This window comes from Mirounga angustirostris, unplaced genomic scaffold, assembly GCF_029215605.1.
Source record: "Mirounga angustirostris isolate CCGP_5_RB_7025 unplaced genomic scaffold, mMirAng1.0.hap1 SCAF_13, whole genome shotgun sequence".
NCBI classification, from domain to species: Eukaryota; Metazoa; Chordata; class Mammalia; order Carnivora; family Phocidae; genus Mirounga; species Mirounga angustirostris.
Genome location: NW_026991721.1, coordinates 47,242,842 through 47,270,319, shown reverse-complemented (window position 1 = coordinate 47,270,319; position 27,478 = coordinate 47,242,842). Strand labels below are relative to the sequence as shown.

At 39.6% G+C, this 27,478-nt stretch overlaps 1 pseudogene; it reads left to right on the top strand.

Moving 5' to 3' along the window:
- Positions 1-16,960: 16,960 nt before the first annotated feature.
- Positions 16,961-26,340, top strand: LOC123856521 (tigger transposable element-derived protein 1-like; annotated as a pseudogene).
- The last annotated feature ends 1,138 nt before the right edge of the window (positions 26,341-27,478 follow it).

The following is a 27,478-nucleotide window of genomic DNA, read 5'->3' as shown; positions in this document are numbered from 1 at the left end:
GTTCCATGCTCATGGATTGGAAGAACAAATATTGTGAAGATGTCAATGCTACCTAGAGCAATCTACACATTCAATGCAATCCCCATCAAAATACCATCCACTTTTTTCAAAGAAATGGAACAAATAATCCTAAAATTTGTATGGAACCAGAAAAGACCCCGCATAGCCAGAGGAATATTGAAAAAGAAAAGCAAAGCCGGTGGCATCACAATTCCGGACTTCAAGCTCTATTACAAAGCTGTCATCATCAAGACAGCATGGTACTGGCACAAAAACAGACACATAGATCAATGGAACAGAATAGAGAGCCCAGAAATGGACCCTCAACTCTATGGTCAACTAATCTTCGACAAAGCAGGAAAGAATGTCCAATGGAAAAAAGACAGTCTCTTCAACAAATGGTGTTGGGAAAATTGGACAGACACATGCAGAAGAATGAAACTGGACCACTTCCTTACACCACACACAAAAATAGACTCCAAATGGTTGAAAGACCTCAATGTGAGACAGGAGTCCATCCAAATCCTAAAGGAGAACACAGGCAACAACCTCTTTGACCTCAGCCGAAGCAACTTCTTCCTAGAAACATCGCCAAAGGCAAGGGAAGCAAGGGCAAAAATGAACTATTGGGACTTCATCAAGATAAAAAGCTTTTGCAAAGCAAAGGAAACAGTCAACAAAACCAAAAGACAACCGACAGAATGGGAGAAGATATTTGCAAATGACATATCAGATAAAGGGCTAGTATCCAAAATCTATAAAGAACTCATCAAACTCAACACCCAAAGAACAAAGAATCCAATCAAGAAATGGGCAGAAGACATGAACAGACATTTTTCCAAAGAAGACATCCAAATGGCCAACAGACACATGAAAAAGTGCTCAATATCGCTCGGCATCAGGGAAATCCAAATCAAAACCTCAATGAGATATCACCTCACACCAGTCAGAATGGCTAAAATTAACAAGTCAGGAAACGACAGATGTTGGCGGGGATGTGGAGAAAGGGGAACCCTCCTACACTGTTGGTGGGAATGCAAACTGGTGCAGCCACTCTGGAAAACTGTATGGAGGTTCCTCAAAAAGTTGAAAATAGAGCTACCATATGATCCAGCAATTGCACTACTGGGTATTTACCCCAAAGATACAAAAGTAGGGATCCGAAGGGGTACGTGCACCCCGATGTTTATAGCAGCAATATCCACAATAGTCAAACTGTGGAAAGAGCCAAGATGTCCATCGACAGATGAATGGATAAAGAAGATGTGGTATATATATACAATGGAATATTATGCAGCCATCAAAAGGAATGAGATCTTGCCATTTGCAACAACGTGGATGGAACTGGAGGGTATTATGTTGAGTGAAATAAGTCAAACAGAGAAAGACATGTATCATATGATCTCACTGATATGAGGAATTCTTAATCGCAGGAAACTGAGTTGTTGGAGTGGGGGGTGGGGTGGGAGGGATGGGGGGACTGGGTGATAGACACTGGGGAGGGTATGTGCTCTGGTAAGCGCTGTGAATTGTGCAAGACTGTTGAATCTCAGATCTGTACCTCTGAAACAAATAATGCAATATATGTTAAGAAAAAAAAAAAGAAGAAGAAGAAGAAGGTAGCGGGAGGGGAAGAATGAAGCGGGGGAAATCGGAGGGGTAGACGAACCATGAGAGACGATGGATTCTGAAAAACAAACAGGGTTCTAGAGGGGAGGGGGGTGGGAGGATGGGTTAGCCTGGTGGTGGGTATTTAGGAGGGCACATTCTGCATGGAGCACTGGGTGTTGTGCACAAACAATGAATCATGGAACACTTCATCTAAAACTAATGTTGTAATGTAAGGGGATTAACATAAGAATAAAAAAATTAAAAAAAAAAAAAGAAATCAGTGGCATTCCTATACACCAACAATAAGACAGAAGAAAGAGAACTTAAGGAGTCGATCCCATTTACAATTGCACCCAAAACCATAAGATACCTAGGAATAAATCTAACCAAAGAGACAAAGCATCTGTACTCAGAAAACTATAAAATACTCATGAAAGAAACTAAGGAAGACACAAAGAAATGGAGAAACGTTTCATGCTCATGGATTGGAAGAACAAATATTGTGGAGATGTCAGTGCTACCTAGAGCAATCTACACATTCAATGCAATGCCTATCAAAATTGCGTCCACTTTTTTCAAAGAAATGGAACAAATAATCCTAAACTTTGTACGGAACCAGAGAAGACTGCGAATAGCCAGAGGAATGTTGAAAAAGAAAAGCAAAGCTGGCGGCATCACAATTCCAGACTTCAGGCTCTATTACAAAGCTGTCATCATCAAGACAGGATGGTACTGGCACAAAAACAGACACATAGGGCGCCTGGGTGGCTCAGTTGGTTAAGCAACTGCCTTCAGCTCAGGTCTCATGATCCTGGAGTCCCGGGATCGAGTCCCGCATTGGGCTCCCTGCTCAGCAGGGAGTCTGCTACTCCCTCTGACCCTCCCCTCCTCATGCGCTCTCTCTCTCATTCTCTCTCTCTCAAATAAATAAATAAAATCTTAAAAAAAAAAAAAAAAAAAGACACATGGATGAATCCGACAGAAAAGAGAGCCCAGAAATGGACCCTCAACTCTATGGTCAACTAATCTTTGACAAAGCAGGAAAGAATGTCCAATGGAAAAAAGACAGTCTCTTCAACAAATGGTATTGGGAAAATTGGACAGTCACGTGCAGAAGAATGAAACTGGACCATTTCCTTACACCACACACAAAAATAGACTCCAAATGGTTGAAAGACCTCAATGTGAGACAGGAGTCCGTCCAAATCCTAAAGGGGAACACAGGCAGCAACCTCTTCGACCTCAGCCACAGCAACTTCTTCCTAGAAATGTCACCAAAGGCAAGGGAAGCAAGGGCAAGAATGAACTATTGGGACTTCATCAAGATAAAAAGCTTTTGCACAGCAAAAGAAACAGTCAACAAAACCAAAAGACAACCGATAGAATGGGAGAAGATATTTGCAAATGACATACCAGATAAAGGGCTAGTATCCAAAATCTATAAAGAACTTATCAAACTCAACACCCAAAGAACAAATGATCCAGTCAAGAAATGGGCAGAAGACATGAACAGACATTTTTCCAAAGAAGACATCCAAATGGCCAACAGACACATGAAAAAGTGCTCAACATCACTCAGCATCAGGGAAATCCAAATCAAAACCTCAATGAGATACCACCTCACACCAGTCAGAATGGCTAAAATGAACAAGCCAGGAAATGACAGATGTTGGCAGGAATGCGAAGAAAGGGGAACCCTCCTACACTGTTGGTGGGAATGCAAGCTGGTGCAGCCACTCTGGAAAACTGTATGGAGGTTCCTCAAAAAGTTGAAAATAGAGCTACCATATGATCCAGCAATTGCACTACTGGGTATTTACCCCAAAGATACAAATGTAGGGTTCTGAAGGGGTACGTGCACCCCGATGTTTATAGCAGCAATGTCACAGTAGCCAAACTGCAGAAAGAGCCAAGATGTCCATCAACAGATGAATGGATAAAGAAGAAGTGGTATATATATAATGGAATATTATGCAGCCATCAAAAGGAATGAAATCTTGCCATTTGCAACAGACCTGGATGGAACTGGAGGGTATCATGCTGAGTGAAATAACTCAGTCAGAGAAAGACATGTATCATATGACCTCACTGATATGAGGAATTCTTAATCTCAGGAAAGAAACTGAGGGTTGCTGGAGTGGTGGGGGGTGGGAGGGATGGAGTGTCTGGGTGATAGACTTTGGGAAGGGTGTGTGCTATGGTGAGTGCTGTGAATTTTGTAAGACTGTTGAATCACAGACCTGTACCTCTGAAACAAATAATAGATTATATGTTTAAAAAAAAAAGAAGAAGAAGAAGAAGAAGAATGAAGGGAAGGGAAATCAGAGGGGGATACAAACCATGAGAGACGACGGACTCTGAGAAACAAACTGAGGGTTCTAGAGGTGAGGGGGGTGGGGATGGGTTAGCCTGGTGATGGGTATTAAAGAGGGCACGTTCTGCATGGAGCACTGGGTGTTATGCACAAACAATGAATCATGGAACACTACATCTAAAACTAATGATTTAATGTATGGTGATTAACATAACAATAAAATAATTTTTAAAAAAATTAAAAAAAAAAAGATAGGATACCTTAAGGTAATAGACTATGCCTAAGCCTTCCTAAACTTTGTGGGCATGATGATAGAATTATGAAATTTAAAATGTTTTTTTATAAAAAAGCCTTCTCAGCCTGTAACTTGAGAATTTTTTAGCCTGGGTCCAACTTCCAGCCTCCCTATCATATAATTCCAAAAACCCTAAACAGCTCATTGTTTTCCCAGATGTACCACATAAACTCTGATGTACCGCATTAGCCCAACTCTACCCCCATTGGCCTACATTCCCACTCCCAAAACATTCCTCAAAACCCACCTGAAATGTCAGCTCTCCTGTGAAGGTTCACTGAGTCCTCTAGTCAGAAATCATCTCCCCTATTTTTGCTGAACCCTCATAGTCTGTAATTTATTGCCATTATCATTAGTTATAACATATTGATTTGGTTCTTATAACCCACTATAAATAATCCTGTGCTGCTTTATTATCGACAAAGCCCTTTTACACCAAATATCCCTTATGCTCCCACTCAGCAACAATGCTACAAAGCACTGTGATTATCTCCACATTATAGGAGAAAGGTAACTCAGTTTATAAGAGAAGATGAACAGGTAATTGTCCAATGTCACACCTAATAGGTGACAGACCTGGGGTTTATATCCAGAGTCTTTTACCCCAAATAGTTTGCTCCTTCCATTACTTCAAGTTGACTGTCTTCATTTCCTGTCTTGCCTTGCATCTAAGTGTGAACATGTCTTATCTTCCCTTGTAAACTATATAGCATTTGAGAAAAAGACATGAATCTGATTTTTCTCTTTAGGTGCTTTTGATGAATTTCAGAAATTGGCTGATGATAGAGAGTTCTAAGAAACTTAGGAGTCCAACAAGAATTGACTCAAAATGGCATTTTCTTGATATCTTGATTTCATTATCATATGAAACTATCTCCAAACCAATGTGAACATCTAGCAAATGGGTGAAATTGTACAACTTAAAGTGCATTAGGCCTCCTGACACATTTTTAGTGCTGTTCATCAAAGGCAATGAAAAAGCTAAGATGTTACTGAAGGGGAAATCAGAAGAGAATTAATTAATAAAGGATTATACAGGTATTTCCATTAGAAGAGAAATTATTTAGCAACAAGAATGCATCAGGCCCTATTGTGTAGCAAACTGCCTAAAACTTAGTGACTTAAAAGTGTTTCACAGGGGTGCCTGTGTGGCTCAGTCAGTCAGTGTCCTAATGTTGTTTCATCTCAGGACATGACCTTAGCTTCCTGGGATTAAGCCCTGCATCAGGCTCTGCACTCAGCATGGAGTCTACTTGTCCCTCTCCCTCTGCTCCTCAAATGAGTGTGATCATAAATAAATAAATAAATATTTTTTTACAAAAGTGTTTCACAGACTCTTAACTATAAAGAACAAACTGATTTACCAGAGGGGGACAGTGGGGAAATGGGTGAAATAGGTGATGGGGATTAAGGAGTACACTTGTCATGACGAGCACCTGGTGATGAATGTAAGTGCTGAATCACTATATTATATACTGGAAACCAATATAACACTATGCTATAAACTACACTGGAATTTAAAAAAAAACTTAATTAAAAAAAAAATGTTTCAGTGGGTCAGGAATCCGGGCATGGTTTAGCTGGGTGCCTCTGATTTAGTTTCCCTCAGAAGGCTAAAATCAAGTTCTTGCTCAAGGCTGCCATCTCACATCAAAGCTCAAATAGGGGAAGATATGCTTCCAAGCTCAGTCATAAGGTTATCAGAAGGCCTTTGGCTAGCGATATCAATTCTTTGTTATATGGACCATTCCACAGAGCTACACTCAACATAGCAGCTTGCTTCTCCCAGACTGAGAACTGAAAGAGCAAAACAGAAATCAGTTTTTTTATAAGCTAATCTCAACAATGACAACCCTACACTTTACAACATTCTATTCATTAGAATCAAGTCACTAGGTCCAGTCTTCACTCAGAGGAGGGGATTATATCAGGGAATACAAGCAGGGACCATTGGGGACCATCACAAACTCTATATACATTATTTCATTTGGTCTTCACAACTATGCTATGAAGCATGTATAATAATTTCAGCTTTACCCAGTTGAGGAAATTAGGATTTAGAGACATTAAGGAACATATTCAAAGCCATATAGTTAATTAAAAAAAGAAGAAGAAATTTAAATTCAAGACTGATTCCAAAGCCCATTAGTTACAGGTAGAGTGACCCATGTGCCCCTGTTCACCTGGGACAGTTTCAGCTCATGCCTGTTATCCCAATGTAATTATTAGTAGCACACACTTTTACTTCCAAAAAGGCTCAGGTTTGGATGATAAATTATAGAGCCATCCTAGTTGTAGATATTCAAAGGAAGCTCATTTCAAAAGTTAGCTCCTCCTGAACCTTTTTCTGATCCTCCAAGGTAGGACCTTATGTGGAATGTGCACTCAATGTTGATTAACTGAACAGAATCAAATTGATTTCTCAATGCAACTGAACTTAAAACACTTGGAAAACATCAGTAGACATAAGAATTAATAAAATAGGTAATACTATCAGAGAGACAAAGGAAAAACTAGATAACTTTCATTCTTTCTATATTTACTGAACACCTACATTGAGCTAGGTGCTATGCAGATGTTAATATGTGATTCTTCTCTCAAGGACAGGTACCTAGCAGAAGCCTAGGATTCCATAACACAGGTGATCCATGCAATGATAATGTAAATGTTTTTATACTTCCATGCCTTTGCCTCTGTCTAGAATTCTCTCACTTCAACTGCCCACATACCTGATGGATTCCTAATTATCTTCTAAAACATAGATGAAGTATCATATTCTCTGAGTCTTCCATGATCCTTTCCCCACAGTAGAGTGGGTCATCCCTGCCTTTGTTTCCCTGCAAGTTTTATCCTAATCTATATAATGCATATTAACCCTCCACTGTAAGGACTGGCTAACATAGCTCTATCCCCTACTCACTGGACTTTAAGCTCCTGATAGCAAGAATCATAACTCACCCCAAAACATAGTATGTGCCCAAGAAATTTCTGTGTTGAACTGAACTAAGCAGAAGGCTAAACATTTATCACTATCATTATCAGCCAGGGTGGACTGACTCCCACATCCAGGACAAAGCCTGCTGAAGTACCCTTTTCCACCCAAATTTAAGACTACACAGAGTGACTGACCTGAGCTTTCATTTCACAAGTCAGTTCTGATTAGCTGGAAGTGGCTATGTGAAGTGCTACATTGAGAAGGATTCCAAGGCTAGATCCAGATTTAACACAAAACAAAGTCATAATTAGCTGTCTGAAAAAGGAGTAAGAGCAGGGAGAAAGACCACATGTGCCTGTATTTCCCATCCCTGACATATACTTCTGTTGCATCAGCACAGAAGTATCCATATATTCTCACTAAAATACACACAGAAGGAGAAAGAGAGAGAAGGTAACTGCTTTTCCAGCATCCTCAAATCAAAACTCTCAGAAATGTTATAAAGTATTAAGAAGCCCTAATCACAATGAGGGAAGAGATTTTTATCAGTTTTATTTATTGCTATATCACCTAGCTGTTGTGCAGTTAGAACAGTGCACGTACTCAAAAACATTGGTACTGTTATAAATTGTAACAAAAAAATACACTGCTAATTCAATATTTTAGGTACATTATTGCTAATGTAGAATTTTTGTCTACTCTGAAAACCTAAGCAGCATTTCTTACACTGAGTCCAGGAAAAAAGCAGTCTGAGTGCTTATTTAAAAAATATGTCAAGATTTTGGGAATGCTTTTGTGCCTTTGCACATGCTTTTCCCCTTGTTTGGAATGTCCATTGTTTTTCACCTAGAAAACTCCTATAAACTCTTTAAGGTCCAGCTCAAATGTCACTCCTGTGTGAAACCTTTCCAGAGTCTCCCAGCAGAGTTCATGCTAACTCTCCTATGTTCCTATAGTATGGTGTTGGCTTGTATACTTCATAAGGAGCCCATGTCTCCAACTCCAGTCAGATAAAATCTTTTTAAATGAAGGCAATTCTTCTTTAAAATGTTTCTCCTCTTTCCTTTGAAAACCACAAAATGCATTAGATGCGTTCTGAACATGATTAGGAGAAGAGAAAACCAACTAAAAGCTTTTACAAGATGCCTTTTCATCACTGCATGGCAGAGAATAAAATCAGTTCTTGTTATTCCTTAGACAGACAGCCCTTCTTTGCCTCCTGGGTTCTATGGCTTTTAGTTCTTCCCATTGTTGTAAACCATGGCACAGCATGTTACTCACAAAACAAAATTACTTTTTCAAAGGAGGCACTGAAGCTGCCCCTGTGAAGGTGATGCCTCCAGTTTGTGAAAGTCAGTTGCTGAGGGCAAAGTCATAGGCAATCTTCTCAAGCATCTTGGGGACCATCTATAACCTACATGTTCAGGCCAGGCATAAAAACTCGCATTACGACTTATGGGCTGGAGAGATGGCATCTGACCAAATCCCCCTCAATGACAAGGAAACAGAAAAGGAAATGGTTGTAGTCTGATTAAAGCCAGCCCAGTGAGTTCTCAGAGTTCTAAAATTCCCCCAAGAAGGCATGACCTTGTAGCTGTCCAAAAAAAGAAAGAGAATGACTGACTTACTCAAAAATACTGTGTATCTCAATTTCTCGAATGGTTCAATTTCTTCTTCACTATTGTGTTGATGTATCTATCTCCCTAAAGTGCATAAGGCATTACACTTATGATCAGAATTTTTCTTTGTTTTGGTTTCATCCAGATGGAGCTGTTCAAACCTTGAAAACTTACAGAAGACCTCTCCCACCATCCCCATTTCTCTGCCATAACCCAAAAACCTGGGTTACAAGACGTGCCAGACCTGAATGTGGTCCAAAAAGAATAAAGTAAGCCTTAAATAGAACCCAAAGAACTCTGTTTAAAGGGGTTTGGAAAACCTAGGTCTGATCCAGGCTGGCATCAACAGGTGAAGGGTCTGATTTTATAGGATGGCATATAGCAGCAGGAACCTATGGTCATTTATGATATTCACTGTCCCTATTTATCTGGTTATATCTGGGTTATAGCTGGCAACAGATTTATACATGGAGAATTTGAACCCTAGGCTCAGGCCCATATGTGTTGTCCAGGGTCAGCGATCCAGGGATTTACTTTCTTGAGGGTTCAAGTAACTTCATGGGAAATAACTATCCCTAAGGAGAGGAAGTTTCATAGTATGGTCAGTCATAAACCCTAAATGCACCTACAGGGTATTAAGGAAAAAATATATGCCCAAAAGACATGTCCATTACCAAGTCTCATTCCAAGGACAATAAGACTAAGTCCAAATTCTACTTGTGTTTAATAAAGGAAATTTCAGCACAGCAACAAATCTAGCACTCATCACCTCACCCCGAAGAGGAACTGAGCCTAGAAGCTGAATATCTTCAGTACCTGTATCCTACTTGTGCTAGAGCAGTAAGAGCCTAGACTCCTGAGCTCTACCACCACCTGAGTCTCCTCTGGTCAAAAAGCCAATCCAACCAACTGAGTCTGTTAAAATGGTATCATAAATTAATATAAGTGGATGTCTCAGTATCTTCTGCAGGGGTTCTTGTATGTATCAACCTGACTGAGCTAACAAATGCCCAGATAGCTGATAAAACATCATTTCTGGATATGTATGCAAGGATGTTTCTGAAAGAGATTAGCATTTGATTCAGTAGACTGAGTAAAGAGACCCACCCTTGCCAACATGGGTAAGTATCATCCAATCCTTTGAGAGCTCAAACAATAAAAAAGTCAAGGAAAAGTGAATTCTCTCTCTTTTCTTGAGCTGGCACATCTATCTTTTCTTGCCCTTCTACTTTGTAGCTCCTGGTTCTCAGGCCTTCATACTTAAACTGAATTATACCATAGGCTTTCCTGGTTCCCCAGCTTGCTGATGAAGGACTGTGGGACTTTCTGGCCCTCACAGTCATGTGAGCCAATTCCTATAATAAATCTTATCTTACATATATCTATATATATCCTATTAGCTGTATCTCTGGAGAACCCTAACTAATACCCTTTCATTCAGCAAATATGTACTATACCTACAAAGTGGCAGACATTTGCTAAACACTCAAATTACAAAGACATGATCCTCCCTTCAAAAAGTTCACAGATTAAGGGCTCCTGGGTGGCTCAGTCGTTAAGCGTCTGCCTTTGGCTCAGGTCATGATCCCAGGGTCCTGGGATCAAGTCCAACATCGGGCTTCCTGCTCGGCGGGAAGCCTGCTTCTCCCTCTCCCACTCCCCCTGCTTGTGTTCCTGCTCTCGCTATCTCTCTCTCTGTCAAATAAATAAATAAATAAATCTTAAAAAAAAAAAAAGTTCACAGATTAGTTGGAAACACAGAGAGCAAAGAAATAATTATAATACAATGAGAAGAATGTAATATTAGGATATGCAGAATATCATCACTGTATATCAAAGAGGTCCCTAACCCAACTTGGAAAGTTCAAGTAAGTTTACATGAATGAAGTAGTTCAAGAATACCCTTTTTTATTTGAATTTTTTTAGTACATTGAGTATTAAGTAGCATAGTAGGAGTTAGGAGTGGTGTAAGGAATAGGCATAAGCGAAAGCAAAGATAAGAAAAGAGCTGTGCTCTCTAGGAACTAGAAGCAGTTCATATTGCTGGAACACAAGGTAGTAGGCAGGGAGGAAAGGAGATGAAACCAGAGAGGTGGATGGAAGTCAGAACATAGAGGCGCCTTGCGTGCCGTGTCAATGATCTTGAATTTTACCTCATGAAAGGTGGAGAATCATTATGACCCCTAATTTTTACATAACTAGTGAGACTGATACCCAAAATAAATAAAAACATGTATTCTTATTTCTCTGGAATCAGTGTTTGATACCAAATGACTCCACCACTTACTGTGTGATTTTAGAAAAACCAATTAACTTCTCTAAGACTCATCTTCCCCATCTCTAAAATGGGGATCACAATACCTTGCAATTTTTTGTGAGGATTAAATGAGACATAATATTTAAATATGGTGGAGTCAGAACTCAAGCCCTGTACAAAGCCGAGTCTTGCCAATTTTGACTGCTTCCTGCTTGAGTTTTATTATATAATGAAACAGTCTTCATAGAAAAGATTATTAGCAGAGAATCTCTTCTTCAGCATCTTGTTATATTGAATAAAAAAAATAAAGTGAGATCATCCTCCCCTACAGTTTCATCTGTAGGTCATTTTACTTTCTACAGCAGGGCATCAATACCTTGCAGTATATGGGAACTGACTGAATGAAAAGTTATATTTAATTGGAAAATCAATGAATAGAAAGAGAGTATCAAGGTCACAGAGACAATACTGTCTTGACCACTCTCATCCCCTTGCCCTTTCTCTGGGTATTCCATCATCATATCACACTTGCCAATTCCTCAGCAGTCTTAATTATGGACACAGCCATTTGTCTTCAAATATCACAGCTCTGTGAAATCTATGCATCAATAAATACAGCTCAAAAGCTGTTTTCCACACTTCTGGAGAGTTAATTGCTTCTGTGGTTAAAGCAAATGTGGTCATTCTTTACCTTTGAGGGGGACTTTCAAGGTCTCCAAGTGGCTGGAGGCTTCCTATACAGACAGAAAAAATAAAACCATAATTTTATGACTTCAAGTTGATTACCTCTCCATGGCCAAAAAGTAGCAAACCAGGCTTCCAGGATTAAACAAAGCCAACTAAATCAATTCTCTATTTCAAAATAGACATCTTCTTTGTGCCAATCATCATTCCTTTATCTATTTCCCTTCTCAGAAAACATTTACTGGATGTGAGAGATGTGTCAGATACTTGGAGGGGAAAGAGAGAAAAATAAGAAATGGCATCTATTTTTAAGATTAGCAAAGGCAAATATGCTCAAGAAATTCAAAGCAAGCATAAGGGCATTATGACAAAACTCTGATCAGTAACACAGGATCTCAAAAAAAACAGAGGATTAGTTCTACTACAAGACGGGGGTCAGGAGAAGCACCATGGAGGAGATGTCACTTAAACTGAATCTCAAGATGAATATGGACTTGTCTGGCAGTCACGAATGGGAATTCAGAAAGGAAAAGCTTGTCAGATGTAGCAGAATATATATATATATATATACCACATCTTCTTTATCCATTCATCTGTTGATGGACATCTTGGCTCTTTCCATAGTTTGGGTATTGTGGACATTGCTACTATAAATAAAGGGACAGAAACATGTTGAAAGCAATCAAGGAACTGTAAGTCCTCTGATGTGGATGGCACATGGGGTAGAATAGAGGCAGAGGGAGAAGGGAAGCTAGGGAGGTAAGAAGGAGCCAGATGACAGAATGCCTTGTGAAGTTTAAGAAAGCTACAGGAACACTGATGGACTTTAATCAAGAAAATTATACACTCAAATATATTCTAGAAAAAAATCATTGTGACTGCCAGTCTGGATAGTGTTTGGAGAAGAGAGAGACAAGACTAAGGAAGACCAATTAAGGAGGAGTTGCAATCATTTAAAAAAGAGACCATGAAAACTAACATAAGGGAATAACACTAAGGATATAGATGAGCAGACAAGCACAAAATGAGGATGACAATTCCAAAGGCATGGCTGCAGGCAGGTAGAAAATAAAGTTCTTGGTTACTTCTTTCCAAGAACAGATGAGTACAGCCTTGGAAATCAATAAGATGAGATTAACCAGAGCAAAAAGATGCTGAGATAAGATTATGGAGACCTTAATTCCATTAAATTCATCTGATTTTGACTGGACATCCAGATTGTGTCAGGAACCATGATACAGCATGCCTCATCCTGTGCAGAGACAAACAAGAGCAGACCTCTGACTCCAAGCACAACAGAAAATACATGGGCAGAGTGGCTGTACAGGTATCAGATGACCAGAGGGTAAGGATTAATCTCCCATTTGTGTTTATTGTCCATTTCTCCCCAGCTTCAACTAAAATGTAAGCTCTATGACGGCCAAAGTTTTTATCTATTTGGTTCAGCACTTACAACAGATTTGGCATATAATACCTGCTCATTAAGTATTTACTAAATAAATTAATCAATTTATCCTGACCAGAACATGTGTCAGGCTCTTTCAGTCTATAGATTCAAGTATTTAAATCTAGAAGTTTTCAGCTATTATTTCTTTCAAAGTTGCCTCTATCCTATTGTCTCCATCCATTACTTCTTTAATGTTGGAATCTCTGGCTTCTGTGTCTCAATTTCTTTTTTTATATTTCCCATCTCTTTACTTCTCTATGCTATATTCTGGATAATTTTCTCAAATCTATCTTCAAAATGATTATTTCTCTCTTCATCTGTCAACTGAGTGTTTTATTTTAATGACTTTTTTTCTTTCATTTCTAGCATTTCATTTTGGTTCTGTTTCAAATCTACCTATGATTTTTCAAATTATCTGGTTTGTGCCTTCGTTCCTATTCCTCTTTGATCTTTTATTTCTTTGATCAATTTAAATCTATTTATTTTAATATCTTTTAGATTGATCTATTATTGCTATACACAGAGATATTTAGCTCATCTGCTGATATATGTTTTACCTGCTGATTTCTCTCATGGCATTTTCTTCTATTGTATGATTTTTAATATTTGATGTGTGCTCACCTTCACCATTACTTTGGGAGCCATGGTACTTTAGAAGTATCACAGAGAAAGTCAATTATCATATGGTTTCACTTATTTGTGGAACATAAGGAATAGCATGGAGGACATTAGGAGAAGGAAGGGAAAAATGAATGGGGGGAAATCAGAGGGAGAGATGAACCATGAGAGACTATGGACTCTGAGAAACAAACTGAAGGTTTTAGAGGGGAGAGGGCTGGGGGGATGGGTTAGCCTGGTGATGGGTATTAAGGAGGGCACATACTGCATGGAGCACTGGGTGTTATATGAAAACAATGAATCGTGGATCACTACATCAAAAACTAATGATGTATTGTATGGTGACTAACATAGTAAAATAAAATTAAAAAAAAAAAAAAGTATCCCTGTTTCAAATCTGCCTCTGTTAGTCTCCACAGTTTTCACTGGTGTTAAACTAGTTTTTGTTAATTTTTTGGTTTGGTATTAATACTACATTGGTACTACTTTGATGCATATCCCACAGCCATGTGTGATGCAGAAATTCTAATTTCTCATTGGTGATTTGTTTACCGGACACAGCCCTGGATAGAAAACAAACTTCCTTGCTGCCTCCCAGGAGAGGCAGGCCAGGTTTTTCTGGTCCTTATTCAGAAATAGAGAGATCTGCATGACTCCTGCTTTTAGACAAGTAGTTCATCAATAGCATAAGCTTGACATCTGAGGTCTTTAATAACCTCCTGATGCCAATATCAGAAAATTCTAATCACCAGTCCCTGGACTTTAAAATTCTATATGATGTTACAATAACTATATAAGCTTTGTCAGCTTTACCACTCTGAGCTCCCTCTTTGTTTTGGCATCTGGGTATTTTCTGTTCTTGCTTTATTCTTCAGCTATGTATGTAAAAGTTCTTTTGTTACTGTATCCAACATGTTCATAAATTTGAAGAAAAGCAGTCCTTCCATTTCATTTCTATTTGCCAATATTCATGATTCATAATCCTAAAACCAAAATTGTAGCTTCAACCTTAATTGTGCAAGTTGCAAGAACTTATATCCACTCTCCTTCATTAAATATTTTAACGATATAAGCTGGGATGACATATTCATTACCAGATACCAATGTTTGAGAGGAAAATTGACAATATGATACACTTCTGGAAAAGACTGAATGTGGTGAGGAATCTGGAGACTGCCACAATGAAAGCATTTGACTATGAAAGCCTGCTTAGACTGAAGAAGAGGAGACTTGGAGCACAAATATTTAAAGGGCTGTCATGTAGAAGAATTAGTCTTTTCTCATGTAGTTCCAGAGAACAGATCCAAAATTGTGCTGCAAAAATCTAGGATTCTGGTGAGCAAGCTCCGACACTGGATCATCACATAACAAGCCTGGACAAATCACTTACCCCTTATGGAGTCCAGAGTACTCATCTGTAAAATAAGGGGGTTGAATCACATGAGTGCCAGGTTCCTTCAGCTCGATTAGACTTTGCTTCATTTCTCACCAAAGGTAATGAGCAGGACTTTTCCAGCAATGAATCAGTGCGCACACCTGATGAATGATTTTGACCTCCCTTATTTTATCCTCACTCAAAATAATGTATTGCTTTCTTTGTTCCACCTAGACTACAGATTTCATACCAGGTCTCCATAACCCCCCAGAAATTATAGTTTAGGAATGCCTGAGTGGCAGAGTGGCACGGGGGAAAGACTGTGGATTTTGGTGTCATAGAGACAGAAGTACCAAATCAAATTTTCATTTTCCTTGTGCCTGAGCACCCTTTAATTTCTCTGAATATCCTTCTTGCATAAAAAGAAATAATATATAATTTAATGGTTTTTAGGATTATTAAAATTTTAAAGCCAATATAAAAGTGTCTGACACACAATAGGCATTCCATAAATGTTAGTAAAATCAAATATCAAAATCAAATATTCTGTATTGACAAGAATTGGAATGGTGCCTATGACAACAGGATGTATTTTAATCCTTCCACCATGTTATACCATCAAGCCTTCATATTGCAAAACATCTTCTACCCCCATCATAATTTGCATGCATTTCAAATTCTAGTGGTTAATTATTTTCATACAAGGTACAGTTATCTGAATTACACCAACACCTTGGGCATCTCTAGAAAATTATCTTTCCTTGAATTGTTAAACCATGGGTAATCAAATCCCAGTCTCATAAATATTTGATTTAACGAAAAACAATTGCTATTCTTCTTGGTAACCAGTGTTTCTTCCAACTTATCTCTGGCCTCCTTCATTATCTCTTTGCACAGAGGGATTCCAGCCTCTCATATTTTTCTCATCACACCAGAACGGTACTTTATGAGCTGACATCTACACATCTATCTCCTGACATTTGAGAGGGTCTTAACTTGGTAAACAATACAACTGGATTCATTAAAAGTTTCTGACTCATAACAACTCCATGAAAACTTCCTCTATTTTTCTGATGAGATTTCCTTCCTGGGCTCCTTTGTCACGGGGGCTTCATTCTGGTAAAGTTGTTCTTGTCTCTAAAAAAAGGAAATTAAAATCATCTACACTCCCTAGATATATAGGAGTAACTACAGACATACCTCATTTTATTTTGCTTCACTTTATTATACTTCACAGATATTGTATTTCACACAAATGGAAGGAGCAAGGAGCAAGCCTGCATTGAGCAGGCCTATTGGCACCATTTTCCAACAACATTTGCTCCATTTGTGTCTCTGTGTCACGTGTTGGCAATTTTTGCAGTATTTCAAACTCTTTCACTAGTGTTATATTCGTTACAGTGATCTGTGATCAGTGATCTTTGATGTTATTATTGTAACTGTTTTGAAACACCATGAACTGCACCCATATAACATGGTAAACTTAACCAATAAATGTGTGGGGGCGCCTGAGTGGCTCAGTTGGTTAAGCGTCTGCTTTTGGCTCAGGTTATGATCCCAGGGTCCTAGGATCAAGCCTCACATTGGGCCCCCTACTTAGTGGGGAGTCTGCTTCTCCCTCTTCCCCTGCTTGTGTGCTCTCTCCCTTGCTCACTCTCTCAAATAAATAAAATCTTTTAAATACATACATACATACATACATACATAAATGTGTGTATATTCTGACTGTTCCACTGACCAACCATTCCCTGGTCTCTCTCCCTCTCCTCAAGCCTCCCTATTCCCTGAGATACAACAATATTGAAATGAGGCCAACTAATAACCCTACAACGGCCTCTAAGTGTTCAACTGAAAGTAAGAATTGCACATCTCTCACTTTAAATCGAAAACTACAAATGATCAAGTTTAGTGATGAAGGCATGTTGAAAGCTGAGGCCAAAAGCTAGGCTTCTTATGCCAAACATTTAGCCAGGTTGTGAATGCAAAGGAAAAGTTCTTGAAGAAAATTAAAAGTGCTATTGCAGTGAACATACAAAGACAAGAAAATGAAACAGCATTATTGTTGGTATGGAGAAAGTTTGAGTGGTCTGGATAGAAGATCAAACCAGGCACAACATTCCCTCAAGCCAAAGCCTAACCCAGAGCAAGGCCCTAACTCTTTTCAATTCTATGAAGGCTAAGAGAGGTAAAGAAGCTACACAAGAAAAGTCTGAAGCTAGCAGAGTTCGGTTCATGAGGTTTAGGGAAAAAAGCCGTCTCTATAACATAAAAGTGCAAGATGAAGCAGCAAGTGCCAATGTAGAAGCTACAGCAAGTTATCCAGAAGATCTAGCTGAAGTAATTCATGAAGGTGGTTATACTCAACAACAGATTTTTAATGTAGATGAAACAGCCTTCTAGTCAAAGAAGATGCTATCTAGGACTTTCATAACTACAGAGGAGAAGTCAATGTCTGGCTTCAGAGCTTCAAAGAACAGGCTTTATTAAGGGCTAAGGCAATTGGTGACTTTAAGCTGAAACCAATGCTAATTTATCATTCCAAAAATCCTAAAGCCCTTAAGAATTATGCTAAATCTACACAGCCTGTGCTCTATAAATGGGACAATAAAGCCTGGATTACAGCACATCTGTTTACAGCATGGCTTACTGAGTATTTTAGGCCCCTGTAGAGACCTACTGCTCAGAAAAACAAATTCCTTTCAAAACCTTACTGTTCCTTGACAATGCATTGGATCGCCCAAGAGCTCTGATGAAGAAGTACAAGATGAATGTTGTTTTCTTTTTTTTTATTATGTTAAGTTAATCACCATACATTACATCATTAGTTTTTGATGTAGTGTTCCATGATTCATTGTTTGCATATAACACCCAGTGCTCCATACAGAACGTGCCCTCTTTAATACCCATCACCAGGATAACCCATTCCCCCACCCGCCTCCCCTCAAGAACCCTCTGTTTGTTTCTCAGAATCCATAGTCTCTCCTGGTTCGTCTCCCCCTCCGATTTCCCCTTCATTCTTCCCCTCCTGCTATCTTTTATTTTTCTTAACATGTACTGCATTATTTGTTTCAGAGGTACAGATCTGTGATTCAACAGTCTTGCACAATTCACAGCGCTCACCATAGCACATACCCTCCCCAATGTCTATCCCCAGCCACCCCATCCCTCCCACCCCCCACCACTCCACCAACCTTCAGTTTGTTTCCTGAGATTAAGAATTCCTCTTATCAGTGAGGTCATATGATACCTGTCTTTCTCTGATTGACTTATTTCGCTCAGCATAACACCCTCCAGTTCCATCCACGTCGTTGCAAATGGCAAGATCTCATTCCTTTTGATGGCTGCATAATATTCCATTGTATAAATATACCACTCCTTCGTTATCCATTCATCTATCGATGGACATATTGGCTCTTTCCACAGTTTGGCTATTGTGGACACTGCTGCTATAAACATCGGGGTGCACATACCCCTTCAAATCCCTACATTTGTATCTTTGGGGTAAATACCCAGTAGTGCAATTGCTGGATCGCATCGTAGCTCTATTTTCAACTTTTTGAGGAACCTCCATACTGTTTTCCAGAGTGGCTGCACCAGCTTGCATTCTAACCAACAGTGTAGGAGGGTTCCCCTTTCTCTGCATCCCTGCCAACATCTGTCGTTTCCTGACTTGTTAAGTTTAGCCATTCTGACTGGTGTGAGGTGATATCTCACTGAGGTTTTGATTTGGATTTCCCTGATGCCGAGCGATGTTCAGCACTTTTTCATGTGTCTGTTGGCCATTTGGATGTCTTCTTTGTAAAAATGTCTGTTCATGTCTTCTGCCCATTTCTTGACTGGATTATTTGTTCTTTGGGTGTTGAGCTTAAGTTCTTTATAGATTTTGGATACTAACCCTATATCTGATATGTCATTTGCAAATATCTTCTCCAGTTCTGTCAGTTGTCTTTTGGTTTTGTTGACTGTTTCTTTTGCTGTGCAAAAGCTTTTTATCTTGATGAAGTCCCAATAGTTCATTTTTGCCCTTGCTTCCCTTGCCTTTGGCGATGTTTCTAGGAAGAAATTGCTGTGGCTGAGTTTGAAGAGGTTGCTGCCTGTGTTCTCCTTTAGGATTCTGATGGACTCCTGTCTCAAATTTAGGTCTTTCAACCATTTTAAGTCTATTTTTGTGTGTGGTGTAAGGAAATGGTCCAGTTTCATTCTTCTGCATGTGGCTTATGCATGTGGCTTCTTTTTCCCACTGGGCATTCTTTCCCGCTTTGTTGAAGATTAGTTGACCATAGAGCTGAGGGTCCATTTCTGGGCTCTCTGGCTGTTCCACTGATCTGTGTGTCTGTTTTTGTGCCAGTACCATAGTGTCTTTTTTTTTTTTTTTTAAGATTTTATTTATTTGACAGAGACACAGTGAGAGAGGGAACACAAGCAGGGGGAACGGGAATGGGAGAAGCAGGCTTCCTGCCAAGCAGGGAGCCCGATGTGGGCCTTGATCCCAGGACTCTGGGAGCATGACCTGAGCCAAAGGCAAACACCTAACAACTGAGCCACTCAGGCGCCCCTCAGTAACATACTGTCATGATGATTACAACTTTGTAATAGAGCTTCAAGTCTGGAATTGTGATGCCACCAGCTTTGCTTTTCTTTTTCAACATTCCTCTGGCTATGCGGGGTCTTTTCTGGTTCCATACAAATTTGAGGATTATTTGTTCCATTTCTTTGAAAAAAGTGGATGGTATTTTGATGGGGATTGCATTGAATGTGTAGATTGCTCTGGGTAGCATTGACATCTTCACAATATTTGTTCTTCCAATCCATGAACATGGAACATTTTTCCATTTCTTTGTGTCTTCCTCCATTTCTTTCATGAGTATCTTATAGTTATCTGAGCACAGATGCTTTGCCTCTTTGGTTAGATTCATTCCTAGGTATCTTATGGTTTTGGGTGCAATTGTAAATGGGATCAACTCCTGAATTTCTCTTTCTTCTGTCTTGTTGTTGATGTATAGGAATGCCACTGATTTCTGTGCATTGATTTTCTATCCTGCCCCTTTACTGAATTCCTGTATGAGTTCTAGCAGTTTTGGGGTGGAGTCTTTTGGGTTTTCCACATAAAGTAACATATCATCTATGAACAGTGAGAGTTTGACTTCTTCTTTGCCGATTTGGATGCCTTTGATTTCTTTTGTTGTCTGATTGCTGTGGCTAGGACTTCCAATACTATGTTGAATAGCAGTGGTGATAGTGGACATCCTGCCACATTCCTGACCTTGGGGGAAAGCTCTCAGTTTTTCACCATTGAGAATGATATTCGCTGTGGGTTTTTCATAGATGGCTTTTATGATGTTGAGGTATGTACCCTCTATCCCTATATTCTGAAGAGTTTTGATCAAGAAAGGATGCTGCACTTGGTCAAATGCTTTTTCTGCATCTATTGAGAGGGTCATATGGTTCTTGTTCTTTCTTTGATTAATGTATTATATCACATTGATTGATTTGCGGATGTTGAACCAACCTTGCAGTCCAGGAATAAATCCCACCTGGTCGTGGTGAATAATCCTTTTAATGTACTGTTGGATCCTATTGGCTAGTATTTTGGTGAGAAATTTAGCATCCATGTTCATCAAGGATATTGGTCTGTAATTCTCCTTTTTGATGGGGTCTTTGTCCAGTTTGGGGATCAAGGTAATGGTGGCCTCATAAAACGAGTTGTGAAGTTTTCCTTCCATTTCTATTTTTTGGAACAGTTCCAGACAAATAGGTATTAATTGTTCTTGAAATGTTTGCTAGAATTCCCCTGGGAAGCCATCTGGCCCTGGGCTTTTGTTTGTTGGGAGATTTTTGATGACTGCTTCAATTTCCTTAGTGGTTATAGGTCTGTTCAGGTTTTCTCTTTCTTCCTGGTTCAGTTTTGGTAGTTGATATATCTCTAGGAATGCATCCATTTCTTCCAGGTTATCTAATTTGCTGGCATAGAGTTGCTCATAGTATGTTCTTATAATTGTTTATATTTCTTTGGTGTTGGTTGTGAACTCTGCTCTTTCATTCATGATTTTGTTGATTTAGGTCATTTCTCTTTTCTTTTTGATAAGTCTGGCCAGGGGTTTATCAATCTTGTTAATTCTTTTAAAGAACCAGCTCCTAGTTTCATTGATCTGTTCTACTGTTGTTTTGGTTTCTATTTCATTGATTTCTGCTCTGATCTTTATTATTTCTCTTCTCCTGCTGGGTTTAGGCTTTATTTGCTGTTCTTTCTCCAGCTCCTTTAGGTGTAGGGTTAGGTTGTGTAGTTGAGACCTTTCTTGTTTCTTGAGAAAGGTTTGTATTGCTATACACTTTCCTCTTAGGACTGCCTTTGCTGCATCCCAAAGATTTTGAACAGTTGTGTTTTCATGACTTTTTTTTAATTCTTCTTTAATTTCCTGGTTGACCCATTCATTTTTCAGTAGGATGCTCTTTAGCCTCCATGTATTTGAGTTCTTTCTGACTTTCCTCTTGTGATTGAGTTCTAGTTTCAAAGCATTGTGGTCTGAAAATAGGCAGGGAATAATCCCAATCTTTTGGTACCAGTTGAGACCTGATTTGTGACCTAGGATGTGATCTATTCTGGAGAATGTTCCATGGGCACTAGAGAAGAATGTGTATTCTGTTGCTTTGGGATGGAATGTTCTGAATATATCTGTGAAGTTCATTTGGTCCAGTGTGTGATTTAAAGTCTTTATTTCCTTGTTGATCTTTTGCTTAGATGATCTGTCCATTTCCATGAGGGGGGTGTTATAGTTCCCCACTATTATTGTATTGTTGTCGATGTGTTTCTTTGCTTTTGTTTTTACTAGGCTTATAAAATTGGCTGCTCCCATGTTAGGGGCATAGATATTTACAATTGTTAGATCTTGTTGGATAGACCCTTTAAGTAGGATATAGTGTCCTTCCTCATCTCTTATTACAGTCTTTGGTTTAAAATCTAATTTGTCTGATATAAGGATTGCCACCCCAGCTTTCTTTTGGTGTCCATTAGCATGGTAAATGGTCTTCCACCACCTCACTTTCAATCTGGGGGTGTCTTTGGGTCTGAAATGAGTGTCTTGCAGACAGCATATCGATGGGTCTTATTTTTTTATCCAATCTGATACCCCAATCAAAAGATTGGGGCATTTAGCCCATTTACATTCAGGGTAACTATTGAAAGATACGAATTTAGTGCCATTGTATTGCCAATAAGGTGACTGTTACTGTATATTGTCTGTGTTCCTTTCTGGTCTATGTTACTTTTAGGCTATCTCTTTGCTTGGAGGACCCCTTTCAGTATTTCTTGTAGGGTTGGTTTTGTGTTTGCAAATTGCTTAGTTTTTGGTTGTTCTGGAGGCTTTTTATCTCTCCTTCTATCCAGCCTAGCTGGATATAGTATTCTTGGCTGCATATTTTTCTCATTTAGTGCTGTGAATATATCATGCCAGTGCTTTCTGGCCTGCCAGGTCTCTGTGGATAGGTCTGTTGCCAATCTAATGTTTCTACCACTGTAAGTTACAGATCTCTTCTCCCGAGCTGCTTTCAGGATTTTCTCTTTGTCTATGAGACTCGTAAGTTTTACTATTAGATGTCAGGGTGTTGACCTATTTTTATTGATTTTTGAGGGGGGTTCTCTGTGCCTCCTGGATTTTGATGCTTGTTTCCTTCCCCAAATTAGGGAAGTTCTCTGCTATAATTTGCTCCAATATACCTTCTGCCCCTCTCTCTCTTTCTTCTTCTTCTGGGATCCCAATTATTCTAATATTGTTTCATCTTATGGTATCACTTATCTCTCGAATTCTGCCCCCATGATCCAGTTGTTTCTCTCTGTTTTTCTCAGCTTCTTTGTTTTCCATCATTTGGTCTTTTTTTTTTTTTTAAGATTTTATTTATTTGAGAGAGAGAATGAGACAGAGAGCATGAGAGAGTGGAGGGTCAGAGGGAGAAGCAGACTCCCTGCTGAGCAGGGAGCCCGACGCGGGACTTGATCCTGGGACTCCAGGATCATGACCCGAGCCGAAGGCAGCCACTTAACCAACTGAGCTACCCAGGCGCCCCCCATCATTTGGTCTTCTATATCACTAATTCTCTCTTCTGCCTCATTTATCCTAGCAATTAGAGCCTCCATTTTTTTATTGCACATTAATAACCTTTTTGATTTCGACTTGGTTAGATTTTAGTTCTTTTATTTCTCCAGAAAGGGTTTCTCTAATATCTTCCACGCTTTTTTCAAGCCCAGCTAGTATCTTTAAAATCATCATTCTGAACTCTAGTTCCATATTGATTAGGTCCCTGGCAGTTGGTACTGCCGCTTTTTTTTTTTTTTTTTTGGAGGTGATTTTTTTCCTTCTTGTCATTTTGTACAGAGGAGAATAGATGAATGAGAGAACAAAATGCTAACAGGGTAACAACAGCCCCAGAAAAATATACACTAAACAAATCAGAGGAGACCTGAAACCGGGGGAAAAGAAAGGGAAAGAAAGAAAAAAGAAAAAGCAAAAGATAAAAAACAAACAAAAAGAAAAAACAGAATATGATCAAATATGATCAGGCTGGTGCACAGATCAGTGCCACACACTAGATTTGGAGCATATTTGGTCTGTTAGAAGAAAGTGCCTCCCAAAATTTTAAAGAAAGAAAAACTTATATATGTACAAAAATAAGGGTTAATATGATGAAGGGATGGAATATGACTGTAAAGATGAAAATTATAAAGATTTTATAAAAGGAATTGATAAGGTAAAAAGCTGGTTGAAAAAAGAAAGAAGAGGATTTTAAAAAAAAGGGGGGGGAGAGAGAATGTGATCAGGCAGGAGACTAGAACAAAGCCATACACTAGAGATTTAGGGTATATTTTGGTCTGTTAGAAGAAACTGTATCCCAAAATTTTAAAGAGAGAACTTATATATATATATATATGCCAAAAATAAGGTTAACGGGGCGCCTGGGTGGCTCAGTCGGTTAAGCGTCTGCCTTCGGCTCAGGTCATGATCCCAGGGTCCTGGGATTGAGCCCCGCATCGGGCTCCCTGCTCGGCAGGAAGCCTGCTTCTCCCTCTCCCACTCCCCCTGCTTGTGTTCCCTCTCTCACTGTCTCTCTCTCTGTCAAATAAATAAATAAAATCTTAAAAAAAAAATAAATAAGGTTAACTACTATGAAGGGATAGAATAGGACTCTAAAAATGAAAAATAAAAAAGATTTTTAAAAAAGAGATTGATAAGATGTTGGTTGAAAAAGGGAAAAAGAAAAATTCAAAAAAAAAAGTTTAAAAAAAATAAACTTTGAAAGACTAAAGAATCATGGTAAAAAGGCCATGAATTCTATGTGCAGTATTCCCCTAGTGCTGGAGTTCTGCCATTCTCATTGATCGGTAAACTTGGTCTTGGCTGGCTGTTCTTGCTGATCTTCTGGGGGAAGGGCCTGTTGCTGTGGTTCCCAAATGTCTTTGCCTGAGGCGGAATTGGCCTGGCCTTGCCAGGTCTGGGCTAAGTAATCTGCTCGGGTTTGCTCTCGGGAGCTTTTGTTCCCTGCAAGTTTTCGGGTATAACTTTGGAGGACGAGAGTGAAAATGGCGGCCTCCAAATCTCTGCCCCAGAGGAGCCGAGAACTCACTCCTCAGTGAGCCCCCAGAGAAAAGCAGTCAGTCACTCCTGTCTCCCAGTTTCTGGCCACACTAAGTGCTCACCCAGCCTATGACCGAAGAGTTTCTATCTCTGGCACCCGACCCCGTGTGGAGTCTCCAAACCCAGAAGATCCCTGCAGTGCGCTCCTACACGACTCCTCCCGGGGGAGGAAGGGGAGTCTCCTCGAATCTGCCGCTTGTTGGGTCCCTGCTGGAAGAGCAGTGGCCCGACTGTGCCGCAGATTGTGGTTTATGGCAACCCCGAGCTGAGAGCCCACTCCTCGGCTCTGGCTCTTCAGCTGGCTTCCCCGCTGATACCTGAGAAGTCTGTGACACTCAGGCACCCCCAGTCTTCCTGTGACCCCAAGGGTCCTGAGACCACACTGTCCCAGCGACGGTTCCACCCCCCGCTTAGCCACTGGAGCAACGTCCCTCAGTGGAGCTGACTTCTAAAAGTTCCAATTTTGTGCTCCACTGCTCTATCACTTGCCAGAAGCAGCCGACAGAGGCCCCCTCCCCCGCCATCTATCTTCCCGAATATCGCCTCGGATTCACTTCTCCACACGTCCTACCTTCCAGAAAGTGGTCGCTTTCCTGTTCAGAGAGTTGTTGCTTTCTTTGATCTCCTGTTGAGTTCATAGGTGTTTAGAATGGTTTGATCCCTATCCACCTGAATTCCTGGGACCAGATGAAATCCAGGTCTCCTACTCCTCCGCCATGTTGCTCCAAGATGAATGTTGTTTTCCTCTCTGGTAACACAACATCCATTCTGCAGCCCATGGATCAAGGAGTAATTTCAACTTTCAAGTTTTATTACTTAAGAAATACATTTTGTAAGGCTATTGCTCCTGTAGAGAGTGATCCCTCTGATGAATCTGGGCAGAGTCGATTGAAATCCTCTTGGAAAGGATTCACCATTTTAGATGCCATGGAGAGCAGTTGTGGCTTATGGGACGAGGTCAAAATATCAATATTAACAGAAGTTTGAAAGAAGCTGATTCCAACCCTCATGGATGACTTTGAGGGGTTCAAGATTTCAGTGAAGGAAATAATTGCAGATGTGGTGAAAAGAACTAAAATTAGAAGTGGAGCCTGAAGATAAGACTGAATTGCTGCAATCTCATGATAAAACTTGAATGGATAACTTCTTATGGATGAGTAAAGAAAGTGGTTTGGGAGATGGAATTTACTCCTGGTAAAGATTATTGAAATGAAAACAAGGATTTAGAATATTACACAAACTAAGTTGATAAAGCAGAAGCAGTGTTTGAGAGGATTGACCCCAATTTTGAAAGAAGTTCTACTGTGGGTAAAATGCTATCGAACAGCATCATGTACTATAGACAAATTGTTCATGAAATCAAGAGTCAATCAATGTGGCAGACTTCACTGTTGTATTATTTTAAGACATTACCACAGCTACCCCAACCTTCAGCAGCAACCATTCTGATTAGTCAGTATTCATCAACATTGAGGCAAGACCCTCCACCAGCAAAAAGATTATAAATCACTGAAAGCTCAAATGATGTTTACCATTTCTTAGCAATAAAATACTCTTGATTAAGATATGTACATGTTTTTTAGACATAATGCTATCGTACACTTAATAGACTACAGTATAGTATAAATGTAACTTTTATATGCACTGGGAGACCAAAAGTTCATTTGATTTGTTTTATTATAACATTTGTTTTATTGTGGTGGTCTGGAACTGAACCCACAATATCTCTGAGGTATGTCTGTATAACTGAACCATGAGGAAAATGTTGAAGAGGAACCAACTGAACTAATGTAGTATAGGGACTCTGGGTTTGAACTTGGGTTCTAAAGTCAGCCCACTTCAATTTCAGGCTAACACTCACTAGTTGCATGACTTTCAACAAGCTGAGAAAGCACATAAGCTTCAGTTTCCACATCTGCAAAATAGGCAGCCTCATCCCTAGCCCCCTCTTTGAAGAGTCCCCATTTTCCTTTCCCACTGGTTGAGAAATGCTCCATGGAGCACTAACTCTCTCATACATCCAGGTTGTACATGTGTGAGTGTTGGGCAAGCTCTTGCAAGCATACTAGGAAAGAAAGCAGCACACACTTTATTGAGGTGCTATTAACAGTGAAGTTGGTGGAAACTTGAGCAGAACTGTTACAATGGCTGAATTGGAACCCAGAGGAACCAAAGAAGATGTGAGGCACTGAGTACACAAAAGGGATCCCATAAAGGTGAAGTAAGAAGGCTTATAGATAATGTCTTGCCCAAGATGACACAAATTAAAAACACAAATCTGGTCTTCCATATTAGATCCCCTTCTCTTTCTATTCCCCAAATAGAAAAAGGTGAAGATATGGAAGGATGTATATCCAGACACAACATTCAAGAATAAAAATCTCTCCATGACATATGTCCTACTTGGCTCTTCAGTCTTACCTGCCACCACTTTTCTCCTCACCCCCTATGCTCCAGTCTTACCACAACACTTGCAGGTCCTGGGTAACTTCAAAACCTAAGTTCTTATCGGTACTACACACTGTACTTCTGCTGCTCCTATTGAAGCAATCTAAGACTGCATTAGACAACCCACAGCTTTATATACTTGATGGCTAGCAGGAACTCCAAACAAGCATTACTCCAAGTTCCCAATTACTGGAAGTAAAAGGACTGGAGCCAGGAGCCCTGACTTCTAGTTCAGGCTACCTCTGACTC